At 40.0% G+C, this 22,696-nt stretch overlaps 1 long non-coding RNA gene across 1 annotated transcript in view; it reads right to left on the bottom strand.

Annotated features, from left to right (window-relative positions):
- Nucleotides 1–22,696, bottom strand: part of LOC140843735 (uncharacterized) — a 301,319-nt gene that overhangs the window by 98,623 nt on the left and 180,000 nt on the right. The window contains exon 2 of the long non-coding RNA XR_012121742.1: nt 4,547–4,746. This is a non-coding gene — a long non-coding RNA (uncharacterized lncRNA). The remainder of the gene's footprint in view (nt 1–4,546; nt 4,747–22,696) is intronic.

The raw sequence follows: 22,696 nt of genomic DNA on the forward strand, positions 1-22,696 counted from the left end.
TTCTTTACACACTCATTCAAACCATGGCCCTACTCTAAATCAACAATAAGTAATTCCTCTGGTTCTTTCCCTGAGCTCTTATCTCCCAGCAACATTTAATAGGTAGATAACCACTCCCTTCTGGAAATAATTAATTTTCCTCTTGACCAATGTGCCACCATAAAATCCTACTTCTCCTCTTAACTCCACAGACTAGATTCTCAGTGTCTTTTCCTAGATCTTCCTTTCTGCTCAGCTTACTTATTAACTTATTTAACTCAACTTAAAATATTGAGCATCACAAGTCTCAGTCCTGGGAAGTTTTAACTTCAATACATCCCTCAGCCAATGAATAATCTCATCCAATCCATGGCTTCAAAACCATTTATATATTGATGCCTCCTAAGTTTATATATCCAGGTCCAATGTCTACCTTGATCTCCAGACTCCTACATTCAATTTCCTACCTGATCTCTATTTAGATTGCTTTATCATCTCAATCTTAACAGGGCTTAAAAGGACTTCTGATTTTCCCTCCAAAACTACTTCCTATATCAGTCCTCCCCAACTCAGGAATTATCACAACTACCCAGTTTCTCAAGCCAAAATCCTAGGAATCATCTTTGATTTACCCTCACAGCTCATGACCAAAACTCCAATCAAATTCCATAAACTGCCTACAAAACATTCCAAATTCAATCAACTTCTATCTACAATGCCATTACTCTAGCATATCTAATATTCCTTCCCTGGATTGCTGAAAAAAACCTAATCTTCTATTTTAATTTTTGTTTGAACAGACAGTGCACATGATCAAAAGTCAAACTGTCTCAAAATATATACACCCCTGTCTCTCATCAGTCCATTCCCACCCCTACTTTTCACAGGTAACCAAATTTTAGCTTTATGGGATGTCCTTAGCCAAATATATCCTTATTTTTACATGTTAGCACAGGATGCATCCTGTTCTGCTCCTTTTACTTTATCATACATTTGGAGATCTTTCCATATGGGCACTTGGAAAGAGCTTCTTCATTCTTTATTTAGTTGTTTAGTATTGCATTATTTGGCTGTAACAGAATTTATTTAACCAGTAACCTATCCTTTGACAACTGGGTTGTTTCCAGTCCTTTGCTATTTCAAACAATGCTGCTATAAGCTTGTATATAGTATTTTTGTACATGCAATTATACCCATATGATAAATTACCAGAAGAAGGTTTGCTGAATCAAAGGGAACATGCAAAAGCCACTTAACTGATTTCTCTGTTTTCTCTCTTGATCCCTACATTATATTTCCAAAGGCATCGATAGGGGTGTTTTAAAAAATGTAAATCATACTAGGTCACTCCCTAGCTCAATTCCCTCCAAGGCTTCCAAATGCATATGTATGAGATGAAATACCCAACTCTGGCCCCCAAGATCTGCTGCTTTGCATGATTCCTACTCAGCCTTCACTCAGTAACCTCCAACAGTTCTTTATATTTCTAGAACACAGTCAACCATCCTTGATTTTGTACTTACTCATCCCTCTAGCTGGCACACTCTTTAACCAGATCATCACATTTCTCACTCCTTGTCTTCAGATTAGCTTAAATCTGACCTGCTCAGTCAGAGAGGCTTTCCTGACCCTCGATCCAGACCCCCAACCATGTCTCTCATTGCTGGCACCATTCTAGTATATTGTCACATGTTATTTCCTTGATAACTCTTATCGCTACCAGAGAGTGCCTTGGTATTGTTTGCCTGTGTCTCCTCCTCAAAATATAAGCTTCATGAGGGTAGAGACTTGTCTGGCTCATCACTGTAATCTCTGGTTGTAGAACAATGCCTCAGAAAACAGTGCCTCACAATAAGTGTGATTGAATGAATGACTTTTAAACTCTAGTGTGTATTTACATTCAGCATCTTTCCCAAATGTGTTTTCTACATAGGTGTGATGATATCATCCATACAATTTTGTATTTTGGTTTTGTCATCTAATATAACATTTAAACATTTCTCCAGAAAATTAAAAATTCTTTGCAAACTCCTCATTTTGAAATTATTTCAGTCATCTATTTTGTTAGGTATTTAAATTGTTTCCACATGTTTTTTTGTTCTTTGAATTAACACAGTGATGAACATATTTACACATAAATATTTGCCCATAAATTTGAATGTTTGCTTAAACTGGATTTACTAAGTGAAAAAGGTAAGAGCGTTTTAAGCCATTTAGATATGTTTATGAAATAGCTTGTCAGAAAGTTTGCAATAATTTATATACCTCCCAGTAGTAAATCACCCCATGCTCAGCAGCTTTAATTTTTTAGTATGTACTAATTTGATAAATTAAATCGTTGTCTTTTGTAACTAAAGAAAGTGAATATTTTAATAGAGCATCTTTTACCGATTAATAACAGTGTTATATAAATGTCTATTTCTACAGGATTAGAAAGAGTTTGGCTATATTAAAGCTCAGACCATCAGATAAACTGTCCGTGAATTTTCTGCAATGGAAAAATATACATTAAACAATCTTATGGGATTACCATTTAAGTACTGCTTGCTTTTCACCTATTTTGGGGGAAAATGAATCTCCTTTATAGTTCAATTTCCAGGAAATGCATTATACTCCCTTTTTTCCACATAGGATGCAATTTCCAGCATCATTGCTACATCTTCCAAGAGTGAAGCATTTTTGAATCATTGATAGACACATGAAGGTTCCCTGTAGGGGCCTTTGTTTTGTACTTTCAGACTATGCTTCTGTTAGAATCTACTATTAATTTTGATAATTTAATTTTAGCCCTCCCCAAAATGGATTCCATGCATATAGAGCAGCAAAATAATATAACTTAGTATGTCTCCTCTATTGTATAAGCTAACCTTTAAGCTAATCTTAAAATTTTCAATAACTGTCTCCCAAAAGTAGGCATTTAATCCAATGATACCAAATTAGCATGTTATAAGGGGTGCTGCACAAAGAGCTTACATTGATTCACAGATGACTTTAAAAATTCAGCGAGCCAAGAATCCCACATTATTGATTCATGCTAACAAAACGATGAAACACAGCTAATCTTTACAACACATGCTGGGCAGAATGACATTCACAAAGGCAGACAGATGGAAACCAATTGGACACAATTCTTTAAGGCTTAAACTGATGGCTGCAAGTAGACACAAAAAGGTGAGCACTCTTACTGCTGGGAATTGAGAATTAGTCTCCAAGGTCTGGGTCTAATTTGGCCTCTTCTTTGGTTAACCATGATATCCCACTGACCAGCTAGTTGAATGGAGTTTCCAGTGACTAGTCAAGTTAATTAAACTGGTTTGTAAAGTACTGTATGTGACTGCTTCCCCTTGCCTCTCGGACTTTTAACCACAAATGCTCTGAAGAAGACCATGCTTAAATACATCAGAGTTGGACATTATCACTGTGGGATACCAGATGAGCCCACTAAGGGGCTTTTGGGGATGGAATAAACATATATCCCTTATGATGTTATTGGAATTAAATACCATATGAGTCTGAAATCTGTGGAATTCTTGAAATCTGGTATTTGTTCCCTTTCTTTTTAAAGAAATACTCAGGCCAGACTTCTAGCTCCCAGCCTTAGAAAACAGCTCTGCCATTTATGAGCAGTTTCAAGGTTAGTCTGATAAACATCACCCAAGAACAGAAAATCTACTTGATAACCTTCAAGATAACTCTGATCGTCTTAAAATTCATAATGACTCTGCTTATCAGGAAAGCAGAACAGTGATGGAGGGAGAAGTGCTTTGCAGCCACAGATGTAGCAGAAACACCTGTGCTTGGAAATCAAATCCCATCCCTGTCACTTACTTACACAGTAAGGGTTCAATATGTGTTGTTATTATGCTCTAGTTTCCCCATCCCACCTATACACAACACGATTATTTTGAGACAATTGGAAGGGTTTAGGGAAGCTCCTCTAAAAAGTATAAACTATACAGTCTCAAAAGACTGGGGCCCTCATCTGATTGCCTCTTGGTTTTCTCTTGCCTATCTTTCCAGAGCATTCTATACCTTCCCTTCTTTCTGCTATGTGCTTATATTTGGGGAACGATCAAGAATATATCCAAAGAAAAACTCGAAGAGAAGGCAATGTTAGACACATTCACTAACACTTCTGTAACAGTCAGGACTCTTTCTGTTGAAGATAAGCAAACAAACAAAAACCTTGAATCATCCTAAGACACAGAGATAGTTGGTCACATGGAACACAGGCATGACAGGAGCATAAAATCTTGATCGACTCAAACTCAGACTGGCCACTTTTCAAATTCATCGTTACTCAGTCTAGCTGAGAGAGGGGACCGAGGCAGTCATGGCCATGTAGGAGAGCAGAAATGCCCAACTTTTGAAATCTGACCTTCATGGAGTCAAATCCTGTCACCTCTACTGGTATTGGGCTGTGGAATTTGAGGGCAACTAATCAAACCTCACCTAGCCTCAGATCCCTCATCTCTGAAATGGAGATGGCAGTGACCATAAGTGTGACTAAATTCATGGCTCAAAAGATGTCATCAGGATTCAGTTTCTCTCCATCTTTCAACCCTACCTTTTCCTGTGCAAGCTTCATTCTTAGAATCCAGGGCGGCTCCAGCTTATCCAGCCTTCTGCCAGGCTAACCTCCAGGTGAAATGAGGAGTCTCCAGGGAAGTCCCAGTGCTTTCTGACTGGTCTGCAGAATGTGGGTGCTGACCAAAGTCGGACAGTCCTGTTCCACCCAGAATACTCCCAGCATCAATGCCTCCAAAACTGCAAGGACAGACAAACAGAAGTGATGCATTCTCAAACGAAATAGGGGCTGTGGCCAGAACATGGAGAAACGGATGAACCGGAGGCAAAGCACAAATGTTTGCCATGTTTACCCAATTGAAAATCAGTGATAACATCCTCCATGCTGATGATTCTTACCCTTGGTTACTGATTGTAACCACCTGGGCAGACTATAAAAAAAAAAATATCTGTGCTCCAACCCCAGAAAGGCTAAATCAAACACTCTGTTGGGAACCAGACACTGGTATTTTTTAAGGCACCTGGGTTAAGAACCCTGTCTGTATAGACTTGTATAGATTAGACCTTCATATAAGCCACACATCCGGATGGGTGTGGGACTTGCTTTTGAAAGCTGTTCTGTAGAATCAAAATCAGAATTCCCATCTAAGAAGTTTAAAAGACTACACATATAGATGAGACTAGGATTTGTCAATGTTACTATTGCTCAAGTATTTACAGATCTTCAATTTGGAATGATTTGGGATATCACTGAGTTGCAGCCTCTGCTCAAAATATGAATCAAAATATGAATCAGCTAAAGTGCATTCTGATACATCAGATACTTCTTGCACATCTCTAATGATTGTGAACTTACAAATTTATGAAGGAACAGAGCCCAATTTGGGAATTTCTTTCATAGTTCTGACAGCCTGAGACCTACACATTATTTAGAATTCTGATTCAGAAACTCTACAAAATCATTCTAACCTCTCTCCCTTTCTCCCTCTCCCCTCTTCTCTCTCTCTGTACCTCTACCCACCCCATGGCCAGCAGCTCTTTAACTTTTCCCCAGGTTCTAGTTTGATCTAGTTGCCATGTGAGAATATGCTACAACTTTTACTGGAGACAGACTTCTCTGGATGCATTCCAGGTAATTATGTGCCTCAACAAGTCCTCCTGATTATCAGGCACAATGCCCACAGCTAGTTAGACATCTGAAGGTTGATTCAGGTTCATGTTTAACTATTTCACTATTATGCCACCTAGAGTAAAAAGTGGATAGGGTCAGTTAATAAAACTAAAGAACTGGAAAACACAGTGATGGAAGTGAGCCCGAACGAATGTGCTGTGGCAATAAATGTAAATCTTTTAAGACCTCAATTAAAAGACAGAGACTCGGAGATTGGATCAAAAGCTTAAATGCTGTTTACACTGGCCAGACCTAAAACAAAATTACATATCTGGGTTAAATGCAAAAGAATGAACAAAAATGGCACCTGTCCATTGCAAACAAATGTTAAGCCAGGGGCTGCAAAATGAACGTCAGACACTTTAGAATTCAAGTAAAATGTCTCAAAATAGAACAAGAGAATTATTTCATACTGCTAAATATGCAATTCACAAGGCAGGTCAACAGTCCTAAATGTTTACTTGCTGAAATCATTAACTATCCGGAGCTAAAATACTAACAATACAAGGGACAAATGACATGAATACTTCGGTGCTGTGACAGATCAAGTAGAAAAAAATAAATAAGGATGTAAGGGACTTGCATAGTATAATTAACACCGACTCAATAGATATTTAAGCATTATATCAAGAAATTAATGGAACTTCTTTCAAAAGATCAATTAATACAATTTCCCAGATTTACATGATAGTAAGTCACACACACTCAAACCAAAAGTGGTAGTTCCCATCATATTCTCTGGCATATACAGAAAATACTCATTTAGAAGAGTACATAGAAATATATAAAAAATACTACTTTATGGGCATATAGAATAGAAAATACTCTCTGAAATCCAAATAAACAAGTAAAAAAAAAAAAAAACCTGAAAACAAACTATGAGAACTCAAGCCTTTACAACTGAAAACCTCTCTTAAATGACATGTTGGTCAAAGAGAAAATTAAAATATTGGTCATAAATTATTTAGCAAATAATGATGTGAGAAAACACAGAATACAAATATGTGATGATCTAAGATTTCATTCTGAAATTTTATAATTAAACAAAAAAGAATAAAAAGAAATTAACTAAGCAAAGTACAGTAATGAGATTTTTTTCCAAAGGCAGGTAAAAACTAAGAAAGTATAAAAGGAATAAAAGGTAGATTTTTAAAACCCCAGTAACTTAAGAAATAAGTAATTTGTACACTTAATATGTAAATCTGAATGCTATTTTCTTTGTAAGCACAAATATTAAAAAATTAGAAACTAGAAGAATAGCTAATAGTATTAGTTTTGTGCCTGGCAGTGGTTAACTATGGCATTAACAATATTACAAGGATGGTACTATTATTATCCCCATTTTACAAATGAAGAGTTGAGGAAAACAGAAAACTAATGAACCCAGCATCACCCAAGTGGCAAGTAGCAGAGGTGGGATTAAAATACCACCTTACCCCATAGCTCCTTCTAACTAGTAGCTGTATAGCCTCTCAATACAGAGGAGAAATAACAGAATAAAAAACACAAATTAATAATTTGTAATATAATTTAATATGTAAGAAATACATGATCATATACTAAATTAATTCAAAAATCCTAATGATATAGATGATTTAACAATAAAATATGAATTATAAAAGTTGACTCAATGAGAATCTGAGTTTAGCACTAACTTTGGTAGAAACTGAATATATAAGAATTATCTCTGAAGAAAGTACTAGGCCTTAATTAGTCTAAATGTTATGTCAACATTTTGAAAAATAACTAACTCCCATTATGTAACTATTCAGGAGGAAGTGAAAAGAGAAAATATGTCCTGATTTCTTCAGTAAGGTTGGCATGAGTGCTGATAAGACCTAATAACAATAGTCAAAGGAAGGAGAAAGAGCCAGTCTAATCTTACTACGGATATAGATACAAAGGTGCTAAATAAAAAACCAGCAAACCTAATTCAGCTACATTTGGGAAGAATAATTCATTATGACCAAGTAGGTTTTATTCCAGGAAACCAAGGATGATTAACTATTAGGAATCACTTAATATTCAGAAGTCTATTAACATAATTTATCATATTACTGGGTCAAAGGAGAAAGATGATAATCAAATTCCAAAAGTTTCTGACAGCATACACTATTCATCTCTGACTTATTAAAAAAGAAGACAGAAATCTTGGAATAGAGGAATACTTTGCTAACCTTGTAAAAAAATAGCTCTCATATATTGACGGCCAACACTTTACCCAACTACAAAACACCAGAAATACTCCCATTAAAGTCCAGGACAAAACAACAGTCCCTGCTTTTTGATAATCTGGATATTAAAAAAGACAGGTAGGAAAACAAAACAAAACATTAGTTTACAAATCAAAAACCACAATGAGTTGTCACTTCTAAACTGTTTCATGGCTAATATCAAGAAGGCAAAAGATAGCAAGTGTTGGCAAGGATGGGGAGAAACTGCAACCCTTGCACACAGCTGATGGGAATGTGGATTGGTGCAGCCACTGTGGAAACAGTATGGTGGTTCTTCCAAAAATGAAAAATAGAACTACCATATGATCCAGCCATCCTATTTCTGGGTATCTATCCAAAAGAGCTGAAATCAGAATCTTAAAGATACATGAACTCTCATGTTCACTGCAGCAGTATTCACAATGACCAAGATATGGAAACAACCTCAAGGTCCATCAACTAATGAATATATCAAGAAAATGTGGGGTATGTGTGTGTGTATGTTTATAAATATATATTACATGCAAGGGAGTACTATTCAGCCTTCAAAAAGAAGACAATCCTGCTCCAAGCAACAACATAGATGAAAACTGAGAACATCATACTAAGTAAAATAAGCCAGTCACAGAAGGACAAGCCCTACATGATTCCACTTACATGAGGCATCTAAAATAGTCAGACCCAGAAAAATGGAGAGTAGAATGGCAGTTGCCAGGGACTTGGAGGAGGAAACAGGGAGTTACTGTTCAACTTGTGTACAGTTTCAGCTTTGCAAGTAAGTTCTAGACATCTGCTGTACAGCAGTGTGCCTACAGATAAGAATACCTTATTGTATACTTCAAAATCTGTTAAGGGGATAGACTTCACATTAAGTGCTCTTTCTACAAAAAAAAAAATCCTTCCTATTAAATAAAATAGAAATTCTTTGATTTCTTTGACTTTCAGCCCAAGGGTTCAGAATCAAACATAAATTTTTTAAGTGTTATTAAAGAAAAGTTAGTTTAATGCCAGGTTGGACATACACGCTGGCATGAGACCTGGGTTTGGATCCCAGTTGCACAATCACTCACTAGCACCTGAGCACCATTTTGGTAAATCACTTAGCTCATGAAAAGTGTCCATTTCCTGTGTACTAGAAACGGTGAACACACTCCATAAAGGACACTGAGGATTACACAAACACACACAGGCAGAGCCCTTGGCATGGCGCCCGACATGGTAAAGGGAGAATTCATGACTACTCTTTTGATTAGTTGCAAGCAATAATGAGTATAGATCTAGAAAACCCAGTAAAGTCAACTGAAAAGTAATTAGGAGTACAAAAGGGTTCAATGGGATAGCTAGAAGCAACATAAAGACATACAAAGTTTCCAAAAATGCTTCCGGCCACCTGATGCAGGGACTTTGCACAATTGCCATCTTTGCTGGGAATTGCTGTTCATTCCATCTCTGCCCCATCCCTACCTGGCAACAACTTGGAATTACCATTTAACTATTAAAAATTAATTATACAAAAAAGGATTTACTATCTACATGCTATTTATATTAATTTTAAATGCATCCTACAATCAGTATAAAACCATTCAATCCTAAATTTGATAAGTATACACAGATATAGGCTTAAACAAAGAAATAAAAGATATGCAACAATGTGGTAATACATTAACAGTGACACTAGACTTACTAGTTTAAACTTTTCTTTCTTTTTAATATTCAAAAATCCTTTTTAAATGTGTAGTATAAACTAATACTTTCTCTTCTTCAAATGATACACAGAAATTTATCAAATATCTACATTTCCAAAAACTTAAAATAGTTTTATATTTTTTAATCATCTGGAGACAGGTGTTTAGGTGGCTAGTCATTGATGTTGACTATGTGTATACATATGCTGTATTATCTAAAAATGTCTTCAAAAGATTATCTTCCTAGCCAAGAAAATATCATTCACGCAGCAGAGAACAAAGGATTGACTGCATAAAGAAAGCATCAACAATGATAGAAGTGGGAGAAATATTTTTAGTGTCCCAAATAGCAGCAAAAGCCCTTATTTCAGCCCCCACAGAATCACACATCTAGGACCCCTGCAGTTACACACACACACACACACAAGACAATAGCATAGGTCACCAAGTACACATTGAGCATCTACCATGTAACTCAGCCCTGTGCTAGGTACTCTGAGGGTTTTCTCCCGGAGACCAACACAAGGAGAAAAGAAAACAGCACAAAATGGGATGAGAATACTGACTGACAAGCAAGTGGTAGACAGTAGCTCTGCATGTTCAGAGCTACACCTTCCCATCCATCATGGGCTGCCAGCAGGATTCCTGGTGGTGGTGTGATTCATCTCCCTTGCTATTTCCATGACAGAAGCAGAAATAGAAGAATGGCTGGAGGAACTCCCCATGCTAAGAAAATGCAAACACCTTAATAGAGTTTCACTCTTATGCCACCCTCCCACCTGGCACACTGCCCTCTAGTCTCTGACCAAAGAGCCTGAGCATATGCCAAGCATTCCTTGAAACACACTTCTCCTGTCTCTGGCCTCTGCTTCTGTTTCCTCTACCTGCAGGAAGTCTCTAGTCTCCCACACCCTAGTCAAGCTCTTGTCCACGGCTCTCTCACATGGTCCTTTGGTTATCCATTTCATCACTCCCTACTCCATACTGAACTTTCTCCCCAGGTACTCTGATTCAATATTTCACTAGGTAAAACTCTTTAGGGTCATGTCTTATGCATCTTTATATGCCCAGTTCCCAGGTCTCTGGCCTGAACATACTCTATGCTCAGTAAATACATGTCCCTTTCAATGAATGAAGGGAAAAATAAATAAATGAATTTCAGATTTTCAGATCTGAACCTTCAATTTACAACCTTGAATTGTGCTCCATGCACCTGAGATGCCCTTTCCTCAATGAATTTCCATACGCTCACATTCTAATCTCCCTCCTTAAAGGTTTAAGACAAATGCCATCTACACCATGAGTACTCCCTGGCCTCTCAGTTGGCAGTGACGTCTCCTTCTCCCACTTTCTACAGCCCTTTATCGGGATTTCCCACATGATTTTACCCAGATCTAGATAGAAGTGATATTTGTGGACATATTTTATACACCCCTACCCCACTGATTGATGTACACTGTGATGACAAAGCCTGTGTATCTCCTCTATCCTGGGCCCCCTCCCAATTACCCCCATACTGTAGTTAACAGACAGAGGTTTGATGGATGAATAGGGGAGGGCTTGGAGATGTTAGTGGCTTGGAGATGTTAGCCTGATGTTCATTCCCCCATGGCTGGACTTGGCAAATTTGAGCAGAAAGGGAAGTGGTAAAGACAAGTTCTTAGTTCCTATTTAGAACTCAGATATTCCCATCAGTGCCGTCTTTTATAGGACATGTTCTAACTCAGGCTATCAGGAATGTATGTGATTTCCTGTAAGTATCTGAATGAACTTAAGGTGTCAGAAGAAACATGAGACTGTCATCTGGGGGGAATGTCATTGATGAAATTCTTTCTGGAAATCCATCCTTCCAGAAGGATGTCATTACATCTATACTTTGTCTCATCAAAGCACTCCTCTGAAGAGAGGAGAGTGGGTGGACCCAGGTGAGGGGATGGTTGTCTTTGCTCCCATCAAACTTTGGGGCCTTCCCAGACACACTGTTTCTCTCTTCCTGCCTGGGCTGGATCTCAGCAGATCCTGCAGTAATAAGGGGAGTTATTTTGGGGAGACAGTTGATACTTGGCAAGTCCTCCCACAGATCAGCAATAGCTGCCTGAAATGTTAAATGCCTCCCAGATGGAGATACTTAGCATTTGTAGGAGGAATAATTTGGAGGAGAAAAATGTATTTGTCTTTTTGGCATCCTGTGGGTTCCGTTAGAGAAGACAGGACACTGTGAATTCTGCCATCCGCATGTCAGTGTTTTCTTAGAATTTTGCAAGTCCCAGAGACAATGCTGCTGCTTCCAGAGTTTCAAGTATTGGATGTGCCAAAGCTCAAGGGAAACATGTGTGGCACTGAGTCTCAGGTCAGAGAGATGCCAGAGTTCCCAGAAACCACCAGGGTTCAGCCTCCTGCCTGCTGGGCAGACTCTTCCACTCTTCCATCACATAGACCAGATGGTTTTTACATCGGTTCAGACTGTTTGTGTACGGGAAGCGTGAGCAATGTCTTGCAGACTAGCAGAGAACACCAGGGGCTAGGACGCATGAGTTTTGGCCTTGCCTTGGCTACTAACTTTCTTTTTGGCCATGGGCAAGCCCCCTTGCCTCAAAAAGCCTTGACTTCCCCACCTGTGAGATGAAGAGATTAGATTAGATCATCTTTAAATTCCCCTTTAACTGAAGAACAATGCTAACGCTTTAACTGCCTGGTTGTGAAGAAGGAAGGTGATGTTATTGTAGGGAATCGGGGAGCTGTCCTTCAGTGTAAGCTCTCACATCCTAGAAAGGGAAGACTTCATTGGACTGCCCATCATGCCTACTACTCAGAGCAGGGACAGAGTAGATCATTCACAAACAGACTGAATTCATGACCTGGTTTTACTTACTCATTTTCTGAATACCCCTGGGGTCTCCATGACTTACCATAAGCACCATCACTAAGTAATGCCTTTAAGCAAGCACCTGCCTTTGGTACCAGACTGAATTAAGCCACATAGAAAGCTTAGCAATAGCACTTGAAACATGTACCTGGATGCAAATGTACTTACATTACATTGAGGTGTGCAAAGAAAAGCGTACTTTATCTTCTATGACTACTCTCGCATTCTTCTGGAATTCCCTCATTCTTTTTGATGGGTGGGTGGATAAACAGGAATGGAGGGCTAAATTTAGCCCAAATACAGTAAGCTTAGTTCTGTTTAATAATGCAAACAATTTCTAGAGGAAACTCAGCTTTTTTTTTGGATAATGTGGTCTTTTCGTCCTATCGCTTCTCCTGATCATCTCAGAGATAGACTCTGGGCCTTGGGAAGGGGGAGAAGAGGACCTTGGCTGCTTATGAACTTACGATTCCTCTGTCCTCTGCAGCAATGCACTGCACCCGACTGTCACTGGTCTGATGGAGAAGTCGCTGACTTCATGGACTCTTCCCTCATTTTGTTCGGAACCACATTCTGACTCAACCCCACAGTGGCTGTTCCCAGGGCTGGATATATTTGATTTCAATGTGGCCTCAGCCCTAGGATCCTCAGTAGCGGTTTAACTTGCCTCCCAGATAATAGACTCCTAACTATCTTCTTCTTCCATTATAATGCTTGAGAAAACTTCCTGGTCCATTCTACAACACAGCACTCTAGTGTCACTTGGGAATGTTAATGCAATCTCTCCCTCTCTCTCTTCCCCACAATTTTTTTTTTTAGTGCTTCTGGAGTGGGGAGTTTTATTTAGCAACTGCTTGAACTTGTGTATGGGGTTGGAAAGAAGGTGGAACTGACCCCAATGGGGCTGTCAGAGAGCGGGGTGTGGGTGGTGCCCACCACTACGCTGACACCCCAGGCCTCCACGGCCACAGACAGGAGCTGGTGCTGCTGGTGATGCAGGGCGTCTGCGATGAGCAGGGGCAGGGAATTGAAGCTGGCCATGAGGTGCTCCAGCTTAGACTCCAGGCCGCCGATGTGCTTCTCCAGGTCTTCACTTCGATCACTGAGTTCTGTGATTAAGTCATACATGACATTCTGCATCTTGGAAAGGTCCACCAGGGTGTTGGCTTGGTCACTCAGCTTCCTCTGCTCCATCTTGACACTCCTCAGTTGGTGGATAGCTTGGAGGAACTTCCTCTGGTGTTTTCTGACACTGGCATGATCGATCTTCTTTAGCAGCTTCGTGAGTTTATAGATTAGCCACGTCTCCTGAAGGACATTGGCTGCAGCATTCTTGATCCATTTGGTAAGCTGAGTGTCCATCATGAAGTTGTGAACGTGCTTCTCTGCTTTAGTGAGTTCCAGCTTTGTTCCACAATTTGTTGCACCACTATCTCTCTGATATGAAAGTCTTCATATTGGCATAGGTGCAACCTGGGAGGTATCTGCTCCCGAAATCCCAACCTACCTCCAGGTTTTATCCTGAGAAAAGATGGTAAGGATCCATGTGTCTCCCAACACCCTCTTTTCCTTAGCTCAATCCATTCTGAGCCAGAAAAATAAAAAATGGTTATTTCCATGTTTTCCTGTCTTGTGAGGATTTGCCTATATTTTATTATTCTCTTTTCTGAGGCATTATTTCTCTTGTTTTCTTCAGGGCTCTAATGGTACACTGGCTCTCTGGGAACTTGATTCTTATTGTGTAAGATGAAAACAAATAAGTAATATTTGATTCAATTGCTGAAAGGGATTTGCTTGGCTTGGGGGTAACTGACTTCCCCTCTGTGAGCCTGCCAACTATAAAATAAGTTGGGTCGATCTTACACCCATTGAAACCCCTTCCGGTTCTTTTGTTCTCTGTTGACTTCATCCATGAAGGGCTATAAGAGGCTCACAGTGATCTATAAAACCAGCCATTCCATTCATAAACCATGTTCACGTACTATTTCATTTCTTTGGCATTTCAGCTATGAAAGAATTGGCCTATCAACTTTTGCCTAGGTAAACCCTACTGTGAGTTTTATGCATTAACCATTTACTGGTTACTATTATTTTAGGAAAAATAAAGAGGAGGAAGAGAGAAACAAGACAGCAGCCAACAACGGAATTAAGCTCCCCTCTCACTAGCTGATACCTGAGGCTGGTGCCTTCCCAAAAGATGAAAAGGAAAGTGATTACAGATATATCCACACAGAGGTCCTGGAATCTTTGTTGTAAAAAGGGATCAAGTCAGGTGGAGCAGAGATATTTCCTGATGAATTTTAAGATCTAGACAGCTGAAAGACTGAATATAGTGGTATAGATAAGTCCACTCAGCAAAGGGTTTCTGGCAGTCATTGAAAGAATGATGATTATTCTTCAGGTTGAAACTGTCTCACTTATTCTATCACATGTGCATAGTCTCTCTACTTTATGCATGACCCATACATTGTCCAGGATTGTTTTTTGACAAAAACAAAATATTGTGGTAAGCATGAATGTCACATTTCAGCTACTCTAAGTAAGGATGGGGAGGTGAACAATACCACTCAGAAGAATAAAGAAACATCTTGGGAGAATGCGCTGTTGATTTATGACATCCCATTCTTTTGGCCTATCAGGAAATATTTTTGAAGGCTGCTATATGCCAGGTAATCTGCCAGATGATAAGACTTTGTACTGTACAAGACAGGCACAGTCCCTAACCTTGAAAAGCTTACAGTCAGGTAGGGAAAGCAGAAATATAAAGCAACAATTTGTTCAAGTGTGGTTAATACTAATATAGGGAATGTAAAGGGGGCTTCCATATGGTGCAAAAGCTGTACACCTAACCGACCCCATGGTGGGGAAGCTGGGCAGTCAGAAGAGGCTTCTGAAAGGTAGTGGCCTGTGATGAATATAACTGGTGTTCCAAATTGGCTGTGTAAGTGTGCTTTTCCCCCAAAATGAGACAACAAAAGCCGCCCACCTTTGGCTTCTCCAATCTCAGTTCCCACTGCATTTGAGTTGTCAAAACCAACGAAGTAGGACACATATGTCCTCTTCAACCTCTTTTTGCTCGCCTAACCTATCAGTCACTATTTAGAAACATATAGATTAAACTTGTAGGAGGCCTGCACTGTTGCCTTTAATGTCAGGACAGAAATCAGGAGGTTGGCATTTCTCAGGTATGCCCAAACGATGAAAAATCCTGCTAACACTTGAGACAATAACCCTTGCAAACACTTGGATTTCTGGCATGGAGCCCATTTTATCTATTTTTTTAAATGGAAGGAGATTTTTTTTTAATCTCTAAAAGAATGCCTCAAAACTCCCCAGTTCCCAGTGTAGTCACACGTCAATAATGCATTTTAAGGCTGTGGTTTTTTTTTTTTTCATTCTTTGCAGTCTCCTCCTCTTTGGAGGTCCTTGGAGGCTGCCATATTGAATTTCAGCAATAACAGCCGTGGCCATGGCCGAGATCATGCCTGGAATCATGCAGGGAGTACGAGATGCACCTGGGGCACCCAGTCGAATTTCCTTAATGAGGGACTTGAAAAGTTGAATGCACTCACTCTAACTGACCTCATAGAAGGCTCATAAAGGGAATGTTACCTGTCATGGGCTGCTTTTCCTTGGCTGATTTTGCATAGTGAGCATGAAATAGGAGAGATAGGACAACCTGAGGTTTTAAGACAGATGCTTGGATTCAAATCTGGCTCTGTAACTTACTTGTTATATTTTGGGCAAGTCACCTAACCTCTTGGAGCCTTGGTTTACACCTCTCTTCACAGAGAAGCATTCTTTTCTTTTAAGAATGTTGTTTTAAAATTAAATTTTATATTCACCAAAGTAACACCTTTTTTTAAACCAGAAAGTGCTGAAAGTCTTAGAATGAACACCAGCAGTTTCAACCTTCCTTCTTCCTGAATCCTGCTCCCTGGGGCAGCCCCTCTGCACTCATTTAGCTGATTCCTCTAATATTTATTCCACATATTTAAAGGCTGCATATCTTGCCTGTTCTCTCCTGCTGCTTGCTTGCCTGTTTGGGTTTTCCTCTTTCAGATTAGATTTCCTGCACTATAATGTGGTAAGATTGAAGAGCAGGCCACTAGGATGTGCTTTGTGAGTTCCATGCATATGCGGGTGACCAGGACTGGCTGACAGAATCTGGTAGGGTGATGAGACAATGAGTCAGCCTACTCATTTGGGAACCACACTATTTCAGAATCTTGGTGTCTTTTTCTCATGGATTTGTTAGTTTATCCAATGAAAATCCTCCAAGCATTTGGGTGAGGGAGTGAATGGAGCTGAGAGACCCAATTTCTCTCCCTACCTGGTGTCCCTGTTGGCTCTGAGTCTTAAAGTCTTGAAACTTTCTTGTTTATGACCACAGAAATCCCACTTCAGTGCGGCCGAGTGTTAGTCTGGGGAGAGGAAATCCCGGCACAAAATACCTCTAAAAACCGAAATCAGTCAAAGGGAGAAATAAAGTTTAAAACCCGTTTATTGCTCACAAACTGCAGTCTGGGGCCATCTTTCTCCTCTGCTCTGGACGAAGCCCGCAAGCAAGCCAGCCAGCCCCTCCCCTTAACCTCTCAGGTTCAGACACGCCCTCGGTTGCCCAGGTAATTTACCCATTGATATGGAGATGAACTTCTCTCCACCCCTGAGGATATGCAAATGAACTAAAGCCAGGCGAGATATTCTGGAAATGTGACAATTTTACCCACACAGAGGTGAGGTGAGGGCAGAGAGAGTGTCAGGCTGTCAGGGGAGAAGCAGGGGACCCAAAAGAGTCAAAAGCTCCACATATAGTTTCTATGTCCCTCCTAGCCCTACCTTCCATAGTCCTTGGGCCTTAATAGCTGGACTGCCCCTCTGTGCCCTGCGATGTCACACCTCCCCTCTATCTGCTGCCTACCTTCCAGAAGCCATCTAAACCTCTCCTGACCTGCTCTCCCCTCTCCTGTGCTCTTCGTCTTCACAACACCTTCCTCCTTCCTCCCCGCCTTCCCTGCCTTCCTCCATTCTCTCCTTTTTTCCTTCCCTCCCTTCCTGCATCATGTCCTTCCATTCTGCTGCCTCTCCAATGGGCTTTAAGGAAGAAAAAGAGCTAAGCTCACATGGCTGATCTAGGCTGTTTCTCCAGGTGAATTAACTCCATTAATTTAATTAATCCTCAAGATAACATCACTAGGCAGGCATTATTATTTTATTATTATTATTATATTCCTATTTTGTATCCATGGTCTTAATACCTAGGCCTTATAATAAGGGCCTGGAGCATATCTTGCTTGGAAGGAAGGAAAGGTCACTCTGCCACGAGAGCGGACACTGATAAAAGGCATCCACCCTGCCCTGCGAGCACCTTCCCACCATCAAAGACAAGCACTAGCGGACATTTGAGAGGAAACAGGGTTGATTCAGTGCCTACTGACCACAGGGCACAGTGCTGACCTCCATCCCAATTTGTGAAGGGGTGATTTGGACATTTTAAAGGGAGAAAGAGGGAAGGGAAGAGCAAGGGCTCAGTTGAGTCAGAAAGAGAAAACTTACAAAGGGTTGGTCAGGGTAGATAATGTCTGCTGGTTGGAAGTTATCAAAATCAGAAGTCTACCCTTCTACAGAGACACAGAGAGAGAGCCCCTATCCTTTTTGAGGAGAACATTTAAAATGAAAGATTCCCAGGCCCTTGAGAAAAATACTTGACTTTTAAGAGACAGATACTCACAATTCTAAGGCCTTTTTGGTAAGCGGTCTAAGAAAAGGAGTTCAGGGGCCCATCATCAGTGGTTAACTAGGACAAGAGTCAATCTCCTGGCAGCACTGAGCTTCCTCAGGCAGGCTTCTCATGCCGGGCTGGAGTCACCCCAGGGCCATGGCCTTCTGCTGCTAGCAGATACATTTGGACAGAGTAGCTATATGCCAAGAGCTCTGCAGCTCTCCCCGCCAGGTCCCACAAAGGCCCTGCACTGTCTGAGCACAAACACACACACAGCTCACGCACACACCATGGAAAGTGATAACTAATAGGCAAAAGGACGGTCCCTGGCCTCCTGGTGTCTGAGCGCCCCTGCAGTGTTCCCAATCAATGCAAGGTTGTCAGTGGCTGGGCTGAGTTACCAAGATTACAAATGAAAACAAGCCCCCAGAGAGTGCAGCGTTCCTGTAGCACAGAAAGAATGCGTAATTCTTGCTTTCATTCAGCTTTGTGATCAGTTTCTCCCCTGGTAGCTACTCTTGTAGTTTCTTTTTAGGGCTGCCAAACTTATACAGTAAAAAAACAAACACACACACACAAACAAAAAACACACACACACAACCTAAAACTTCTGCAGATCAAGTCTTGCTCATCACACTAAGGCATTCTCTACGTGCAGGACATTCTGTCTCTGTGGCTGACTGTTTCAAATGGAACAGCTCTTTTTATAGTTTAAAATATATTGAATAAATAGGAATAACAATAATAACTATTATTATTGTTTATTTTTATAATTTCCAGTTCCTGTCTCAACTCTCTGCCAGATATGGCCCTAGGCACTATGCAGACATTACTTCTAAACCTCCCCCAAACAACATGACTCATATATGGATATCATTTCCTGATAAATACACAAGGCTCAGAGAGGGTAAACAACTTACTCAGAGTCACACAGCCAGCTAAGATGAACTCGTCCCAGATCTACCTACTCAGAGAGCTTAGGTTCTTCTGTGATAGTAAGACGCTGGTGGGAATTCATTGAAGGGATAAGAAAAGCTGGATCCTTAATCAGGCATCTTCAGCATAAAGAGAGGTTCATAATCCCATGAGATAGACTCAGGATCTTCCATCACCCAAGAAATGGAACTTACAGGTTTGTCTGATCAAATAGATTGGATGGATGAATGGATGGATGGATGGATAGATAGATAGATAGATAGATAGATAGATAGATAGATAGATAGATAGATAGATAGATAGATGGATGGATGGATGGAAGGAAGAACATAATGTCACTGCTCAGTGTCCAAAGACCAGAGTGTGAGTCAGCGCTCTGAATAGTAGCACAACTTCAGAGTATCTGGTAGCTCAGGAGCATCCCTCATGATTGCATACAACACCCATCCTCAGCCATCCCTCACAGAAGGCTGCAAAGTGGGAATCTTCTCTGCAACACCCCTGACAGATGGCACCCTGTTGCTGGTCCAGTGTCTGAAGTATGGAATGCTGACAGTCTCAAAAGATTGTTCTAGCACCTTTTATGAGCTCTAGCACTTTTTTTTTCTTCTTAATTTTATTTGTCAAGCCTCTTGCACTTTTTAAGAAGTTTTCTATACTGATAAGCCAGTCTGCCTTTCTCTTCCTTATACTTGTTAATAATCATAAAATAATAACAGCTAAGATTTACTGACAACTTTCCATGTGTCTTAAGTGCATTATGCATGTATTCAACTTAATCTTCAAAGAAACTCTTGAAGTATAATTATCCTTTATTAGGCGTCAAGGAAACAAACTCAGAGCAATGGTCTGCCTAGACTCACATGGATAAAAGTGGCCCAGCTGGGATGAGCAACTGGCTCTTGACCATCATGACAAGAGGATGGAGCAAAACACAGTCCTCTCATCCATCTACTCCCCTTCAGATATTTTTTCTTTTCTGCTTTCTCTATTAAGTTTATTTATTTATTTTCTTATTTTGGTACCATTAATCTACAATTACAGAAAAAACATTGTTTACTAGGTTCCCCCCTTCACCAAGTCCCCCCCACATACCCCTTCACAGTCACTATCCATCAACATAGTAAGATGCTGTAAAATCACTACTTGTCTTCTCTGTGTTGCACAGCCCTCCCTGTGCCCCCCATGCACTATACATGCTAATCATAATGCCCTCTTTCTTTTTCCCCACCCTTATCCCTCCCTTCCTACCCATCGTCCCCAGTCCCTTTCCCTTTGGTAACTATTAGTCCATTCTTGGGTTCTGTGATTCTGCTGCTCTTTTGTTCCTTCAATTTTCCTTTGTTCTTATACTCCACAGATAAGTGAAATCATTTGGTACTTGTCCTTCTCTGCTTGGCTTATTTCACTGAGCATAATACCCTCTAGCTCCATCCATGTTGTTCCGAATGGTGGGATCTGTTTTTTTCTTATGGCTATGTAATATTGCACTGTGTCACTGTGTATATGTACCACATCTTCTTTATCCATTCATCTACTGATGGACACTGAGGTTGCTTCCATATCTTGGCTATTGTTAATAGTGCAGCTATAAACATAGGGGTGCATCTGTCTTTTTCAAACTGGAGTGCTGCATTCTTAGGGTAAATTCCTAGAAGTGGAATTACTGGGTCAAATGGTATTTCTATTTTGAGCATTCTGAGGAAACTCCATACTGCTTTCCACAATGGTTGAACTAGTTTACATTCCCACCAGCAGTGTAGGAGGGCTCCCCTTTCTCCACAGCCTCGCCAACATTTGTTGTTGTTTGTCTTTTCAATGATGACGATCCTTACTGGTGTGAGGTGATAACTCATTGTGGTTTTAATTTGCATTTCTCTGATGATTAGCGATGTGGAGCATCTTTTCATGTGTCTATTGGCCATCTGAATTTCTTCTTTAGAGAACTGTCTATTCAGCTCCACTGCCCATTTTTTAATTGGATTATTTGCTTTTTGTTTGTTGAGGTGTATGAGCTCTTTATATATTTTGGATGTCAATCCTTTATCGGATCTGTGATTTATGAATATATTCTCCCATACTGTAGGATACCTTTTTGTTCTATTGATGGTGTCCGTTGCTGTACAGAAGCTTTTCAGCTTGATATAGTCCTACTCGTTCATTTTCGCTTTTGTTTCCCTTGCCCGGGGAGATAGGTTCAAGAAGAGGTCACTCATGTTTATGTCTAAGAGATTTTTGCCTATGTTTTTTTCTAAGAGTTTTATGGTTTCATGACTTACATTCAAGTCTTTGGTCCATTTTGAATTTACTTTTGTGTATGGGGTTAGACAATGATCCAGTTTCCTTCTCTTACATGTAGCTGTCCAGTTTTGCCAGCACCATCTGTTGAAGAGACTGTCATTTCCCCATTGTATGTCCATGGCCCCTTTATCGAATATTAGTTGACCATATATGTATGGGTTAATGTTTGGAGTCTCTATTCTGTTCCATTGGTCTGTGGCTCTGTTCATGTGCCAGTATCAAATTGTCTTGATTACTGTGGCTTTGTAGTAGAGCTTGAAGTTGGGGAGTGAGATCCCCCCATATTATTCTTCCTTCTCAGGATTGCTTTAGCTATTCAGGGTCTTTGGTGTTTCCATATGAATTTTTGAACTATTTGTTCCAGTTCATAGAAGAATGCTGTTAGTAGTTTGATAGGGATTGCATCGAATCTGTATATTGCTTTGGGCAGGATGGCCATTTTGACGATATTAATTCTTCCTAGCCAGGAGCATGGGATGAGTTTCCATTTGGTAGTGACCTCTTTAATTTCTATTAAGAGTGTCTTGTAGTTTTCAGGGTAAAGGTCTTTCACTTCCTTGGTTAGGTTTATTCCTAGGTATTTTATTCTTTTTGATGCAATTGTGAATGGAATTGTTTTCCTGATTTCTCTTTCTATTGGTTGATTGTTAGTGTATAGGAAAGCCACAGATTTCTGTGTGTTAATTTTGTATCCTGCAACTTTGCTGAATTCCGATATTAGCTCTAGTAGTTTCGGAGTGGAGACTTTAGGGATTTTTATGTACAATATCATGTCATCTGCAAATAGTGACAGTTTAACTTCTTCTTTACCAATCTGGATTCCTTGTATTTCTTTGTTTTATCTAATTGCTGTGGCTAGGACCTCCAGTACTATGTTGAGTAACAGTGGGGAGAGTGGGCATCCATGTCCTGTTCCCGATCGCAGAGGAAAAGCTTTCAGCCTCTCGCTGTTCAGTATGATGTTAGCTGTGGGTTTATCATATATGGCCTTTATTACGTTGAGGTACTTGCCCTCTATACCCATTTTGTTGAGAGTTTTTATCATGAATGGATGTTGAATTTTGTCGAATGCTTTTTCAGCATCTATGGAGATGATCATGTGGTTTTTGTCCTTTCTGTTGATGTGGTGGATGATGTTGATGGATTTTCGAATGTTGTAACATCCTTGCATCCCTGGGATGAATCCCACTTGGTCATGGTGTATGATTCTTTTGATGTATTTTTGAATTCGGTTTGCTAATATTTTGTTGAGTATTTTTGCATCTATGTTCATCAGGGATATTGGTCTGTAGTTTT

The sequence above is a fragment of the Manis javanica genome, chromosome 10 (genome assembly GCF_040802235.1).
Source record: "Manis javanica isolate MJ-LG chromosome 10, MJ_LKY, whole genome shotgun sequence".
Lineage (NCBI taxonomy): Eukaryota > Metazoa > Chordata > Mammalia > Pholidota > Manidae > Manis > Manis javanica.